Source organism: Xyrauchen texanus, chromosome 4 (genome assembly GCF_025860055.1).
Source record: "Xyrauchen texanus isolate HMW12.3.18 chromosome 4, RBS_HiC_50CHRs, whole genome shotgun sequence".
Classification (NCBI taxonomy): Eukaryota; Metazoa; Chordata; class Actinopteri; order Cypriniformes; family Catostomidae; genus Xyrauchen; species Xyrauchen texanus.
Window position 1 is genome coordinate 41,686,089 of NC_068279.1, and position 6,266 is coordinate 41,692,354.

The 6,266-nt window shown below is 36.8% G+C and overlaps 1 long non-coding RNA gene across 1 annotated transcript; it reads left to right on the forward strand.

The window, feature by feature from the left end:
• The first annotated feature begins 1,112 nt into the window (after positions 1 to 1,112).
• LOC127643222 (uncharacterized) lies at positions 1,113 to 3,040 on the forward strand. The gene is made up of 2 exons (XR_007970468.1): positions 1,113 to 1,381; positions 2,107 to 3,040. It is a non-coding gene; the product is annotated as an uncharacterized LOC127643222 (long non-coding RNA).
• Positions 3,041 to 6,266: the final 3,226 nt, after the last annotated feature.

Sequence of the window (6,266 nt, forward strand, 5' to 3'; positions counted from 1 at the left end):
ACACAGAGTCACTACATATCAACACTTTATGGTTCTGAATCTGCTCAGTCCATTGCACTGCCATCAGGATTGAATATAATTCCACTGAAAACACACTTAGGAAATTTGAGGTTCTCTTACAAACTTGGGTATTCCACTTCTGAACAACAAAAGCTGCTCCTGTAGCACCTGTTTCCTGATCTTTTGAACCATCAGTAAAAATTAATATGTGCTCCTGATATCTCTCTATTATATGACAGTGAAATTCATGCACCAAATCTGATTCAGGATTCTCTGACTTAATCCTAAGTATCTCTAAATCAATCTTTGGAACCTCCAATTGCCATACAGGAACTGATGGCCACAGTACTCCTGGACAAAAGTTCTTATCATGTATAGATATTTCCTGGGCCAATGCCTCCCTGTCCATCCAAAACTTTGAGGACTTGCCATCTCTCTCTCCCAGCTTACCTGAATTGTCGCTTTAACTGGGTGATCACACTTTTGACCCATCAAGTTAACCCAATAGTTAGCCTGAAGCTGCTGTCTTCTCAAACAGAGTGGCATTTCTCCTGTTTCTACCTGCAAGGAACACACTGGGGAAGATCGCACAGCTCCTGTACATATTCTTAGTGCCTTAGCTTGAACTATATCTAATCCAGCTAAAACTGACTTGGCTGCAGATCCATAAACCACACACCCATATTCAATTCTTGCTCTAATTAAATATACATAAATTTGCATCAAAGAAGCAACATCTGCTCCCCATTCTGTTCCAGCAAGACATCTCATTAAATTCATTACCCTTTTACATTTGTCTACTACTTTTGAAACATGCTCCCTCCATGTAAGTCTTGTGTCAAAAAACACACCAAGAAATTTAAAACTTTTCACTCTTTCCAAATTCCTACCATATAACTTCAATTTTATACTTTCATCTATTCTCCTCCTAGTAAAAAACATAGCCTTTGACTTCTCAATTGAGAATCTAAACCCCCATTTGCTTCCCCAATCCGCATGTGCATTACACGGCTGTGAAAGCGTGTAGGCGGTGGACCGAGTCCGTCTATCTCGTTTAGTTTTTGATTTGATAGTTACCCAGCAGCTGTCTGGCTAATTTTTTTTATTTGTCTGTATGAATAATTCACAAAAAGATTACCGATTGTTTCCAACGCCAATTGTTGCACATTAAAGTATAAAAATAGATTTAATTTCGCTAGCTGATCACAAACGTTGGCCGGAGTGAGATCCAATCAACGCTTGTGTTGTTACCTTGTTGAATTGATTTGGCCAATCACGTTATTCGTTGAACCGGCGTCGCGTGACTCGCGTCAGTCTGAAGGCAAATGAGTCTACAACCCAACCTGGAGATACCGGTGTGTCTCGGCAAGACAACGTCAAGGTAAGATTTGTTTTACAGTGATTATACACCCCTATATTTTAATGCTTTTCATATAAGTTGTATTTAAGACTGCAAGCTATACTTCGTCGTGTCGTTGATGAGAACACGAAAGAATGTTGGTAGTGGAGCAGTAAAGCTAGGTCTAACGGTATGTTGCTTAGGCTAATCCAAATCGTTCGGTACATACACAATGAACTAAGCAAAGAGTATTCAAATACGGGATAATTACGGATAAATATTTAAACGGGAAGACAGTAGGAAATAATTTGACAGGTATGTCCAGGTTGGATTGGTTTATAGCAAGCTACCTCGGCTACAAGTAAGCTAGACTAATTATCAGCTAAAAAGAGTGCAAAGCAAAACAAAGATACAACTTTATAGTGGTAGTCATGGAGTTATATAAGCCATTTATGGTTGATTGTCACAGTTTATACAATGAGGCAGTGGTTCAGCTACATCTGTCAGTGGTTGGGCTTCACCTACATAACAGAACAGGTATAAGATGGAATATGGTGGAAAAATATTTTATTTAAAGATGGCTGTTTTTGAGCTATTTAACAAAATTATTTGTGGTCAGAACTGCAGTAGTCTTGTCAAGCTCGTTAAGATGGTTAGCATCTTAATACAAATGTCAAGATGAAAAATGTGATTTAAAATTATCTAGTGATGTGTGCTTTCTGTGTTTATTTATCTGAATATAATTCAGTTGTTTATCTAACACACAGACACGGACAGGACAACATCATATCTTTCCACACCCAAATGACTACAGAGGTGATCGTTGAAAATCATCACATCAACAGCACCATGAATGGAGCAGGTCAAGATCATAGAGTTGCTTAGTATCCACATCACAGATGACCCATCTTGATCTATCGACACCACCAACAGAACCTGGCCAAGAAAGTCCAAAAACCTCTGCACTTCCTCCCACAGTTTAGGAAGGTGTGGAATCTCCCACAAATCCATCCCCTTAACTTTCTATAGGGGAATCATAGAGAGCCTCTTCCTTTCACCCCCACCCTCCAATAACCTAAGGGCAGCTGATTGACTCTTGCACAAATACACTGGTAGTTTACACTATGATGCTGCTACATTGGTTTATTTTTTTTATTTTTAAATTTGCTATGAATATTTGACCCCACTTACACACATATTGCACTGCCTTTTGCTACTTGTCATGTCATCCACTTTTGCACTGAAATACTATATTAATTAGGGATGAGTCACGATTTTCGAATATTCGATTAGTTGATTTTATTATAGAATATTGAATAGGATGTACGGGATGATTGTCTTTAAAAAATCCCCATGTTTTAGTTGTGGTTATAAGTTGCAATCCTAAATTCACATAATATTTGTATACATTTTATAAATATTCTTAATATTTGTTGTCTTTGTTTCTATGTTTGAGCTTGTATATCTCAATATTAATAACAGTCTGGTTAATTTTGAGTCTTGAAATGTAAACTCTCAAGGGTTGGCTTTCTAAATATATGTTGGTTATGTGTATATTCAGAATGACTTCTGAGCAGCAACCTTTTTATTTTGGGGATGTCATGAATGCATCACTTGCCAAAATTGGGGCTGACTAGTAAGGGGTTAAACGTATATCAATGAAACGTTTTATATAAAAATTATACATTTGATACAAACCTTCACTGTTGTTAGCTACATTTTCTTTCTTCTTACGTGCTCTTCTTATGTGTTCTTTGTTGGTGAAGAGCATGTAGCATTCTCTGTGAAATCCAACATTAGCCGGCACATCTTGGACGTCTTCGGAATTTAAGTTAAATGCCAATACGGCTTTTTCAGCTTCTGTACTCTCTGTGGTTTGCAGGTTCACCCATAAATTTGTACATTGAACAATCTTTGCCCAACTTGTCTGGGAAAGGGGGGTTACAGGGCTTTTTACATTTGAGGCTAAATGGATAAAACACCTCATTTTTACCTCAGTATTACTGAACTACAGAACTAAATTTACATTTTTAATGATTTACAGCAAAATTGTAATTTCAAGAACGCAGCTTCCTGGTCATCTGTGTTCATTATTTACATTGGTTGTCAAGGAAACGGGAGGTTTTCTAACGTTATGATTAGTACTCCTGCTTATTTGCCGGTTTAAAAAAGTAAGAGTTTGTAAGGCCATTTTGCGTCAAATGTGCAAACAACAAAGTTGGAAACAATGTCTGTAGTACTTATACGATTTTATTACATGACCTCAGCAAAAAAAGACTTACACAGCTGTGAGGCAAGTTCGAGGTCCGGCCAACCGCCTAGTGTTCTGAATTGCAGTGTTGAGTGATGATTCTGGAGGGCAGCAATGAGCCGTAGATCAGTTGAGTATTCCTTATATGAAACGTCATATATACATGTCGTATCTCTTTTTCGTTATATATTGGATAAAATATTAAACTCACAATTTTAGAAGATTTCAATCACCCTAATGCAAGCGGAGATGTCAGTCAACAGACCAATAGTTGCCTTTTTCTCTTTATCTCCATCCTGTTAAATTATTTTCTGTTCATTTTCTTGCCATTAATAATCAAGCTATATTTTATGAAGTTTAAGTGCCTAAACTTCAGAAAATATTTCTGAAAGTATATAAAGTTGAAGTCAGAAGTTTACATACACTGTAGACAAATACATTTAAACTCAGTTTTTCACAATTCCTGACATTTAATCATAGAAAACTTTCCCTGTCTTAATAGAGAGAATTATTTATTTCAGCTTGTATTTCTTTAATCACATTCTCTGTGGGTCAGAAGTTTACATACACTTTGTTAGTATTTAGTAGCATTGCCTTTAAATTGTTTAACTTGGGTCAAACATTTTGGGAAACCTTCCACAAGCTTCTCACAATAAGTTGCTGGAATTTTGGCTCATTCCTCCAGACAGAACTGGTGTAACTGAGTCAGGTTTGTAGACCTCCTTGCTTGCACATGCTTTTCAAGTTTTGCCCACAAATTTACTGTCGGATTGAGGTCAGGGCTTTGTGATGGCTACTCCAATACCTTGACTTTGTTGTCCTTAAGCCATTTTGCCACAACTCTGGAGGTATGATTTGGGTCATTGTCTATTTGGAAGACCCATTTGCGACCAAGCTTTAACTTCATGGCTGAAGTCTTGAGATGTTGCTTCAATATATCCACATAATTTTCCTTCCTCATGATGCCATCTATTTTGTGAAGTGCACCAGTCCATCCTGTAGCAAAGCACCCCCACAACATGATGCTGCCACCCCCATGCTTCATAGCTCAGATGGTGTTCTTCTGCTTGCAAGCCTCACCTTTTTCCTCCAAACATACAATGGTCATTATGGACAAACAGTTACATTTTTGTTTCATTAGACCAGAGGTAATTTCTCCATAAAGTAAGATCTTTGTCCCCATGTGCACTTGCAAACTGTAGTCTGGCCTTTTTATGGCAGTTTTGATGCAGTGGCTTCTTCCTTGTTGAGCAGCATTTCAGGTTATATCGATATAGGACTTGTTTTACTGTGGATATAGATACTCGTCTAACTGTTTCCTCCAGCATCTTCTCAAGGTCCTTTGCTGTTGTTCTGGGATTGATTTGCACTTTTCGCACTAAACTACGTTCATCTCTAGGAGACCGAATGTGTCTCTTTCCTGAGTGGTATGAAGCCGCATGGTCTCATGGTGTTTATACTTGCATATTATTGTTTGTGCAGATGAATGTGGTACCTTCAGGCATTTGGAAATTCATCCCAAGGATGAACCAGACTTGTGGAGGTCTACAGTTTTTTCTTCTTCTTTTTCTTGGCTAATTTCTTTGGATTTTCCCATGATGTCAAGCAAAGAGGCCCCAAGTTTGAAAGTAGGCCTTAAAATACATCTAAAGGTACACCTCTAATTAAGTACACATCCTATCAGGAGCTAATTGGACAATTGTCAAAAGGCTTGACATAATTTTCTGGAATTTTCAAAGTGTATTGAAACTTCTTACCCACTGGAATTGTGATATAGTCAATTAAAAGTGAAACAATCTTTCTGTAAACAATTGTTGGAAAAAGTACTTGTGTCACGCACAAAGTAGATGTCCTAAACGACTGGCCAAATCTAAAGTTTGCTTATATTACATCTGTGGAGTGGTTAAGTTTTAGTGACCTCAACCTAATTGTATGTAAACATCTGACTTCAAATGTACCTGGTATACCCTTTTACATAAACACTTCCTTTAATCACAACATATTATTATTATTATTATTATTATTATTTTAAGATACAGATAAAAAATAAAGAAGTTCTGCATAACAGGCATGACACTAATACTTCTGCTTTGACTAAAGAAATTCAGATGTGGTGCAGGTGTTTTGCAAACCTATTGAGTTAATTGTTCAGGTTGTGAGAATTATTCAGCATTTTATGTGAACACTTTTTATGCTGAGATGAGTAAAGCCAGGATTTGGCAATTTGAAAAGTTCTCTTTGAAGAAATGAGAAGTGAAATGAGACAGAGATTGAAACCTTGATTCCTGGACTTTTGTCATCATGTAGAGCAGAATACACAAATATAGTGAATAAATAGGCTACACACTTATTTGTCATTCTTCATGGAATTGGATGACAAGGACTGATGCAAAGTTTAAAGGTAAAGCAAAGTTTGCTCTTGCAAAGTTAAACAGTAAGACATTTGCTATACTCTCTCCCAGTTTGTTAAAAGAATATTCCTGGTTCGTTAAGCTCAATCAACATCATTTGTGGCATAATATTGATTGCCATTTCAGTTAATTTTGACTTCCTCCTTTTATTTATATATATATATATATATATATAAAAGGAGGAAGTCAAAATACATGATTACAAAAGTCCAGAAATTAAGGTTTCAAACTCTGTCTCATTTCACTTCTCATTTCTTCAAAGAGC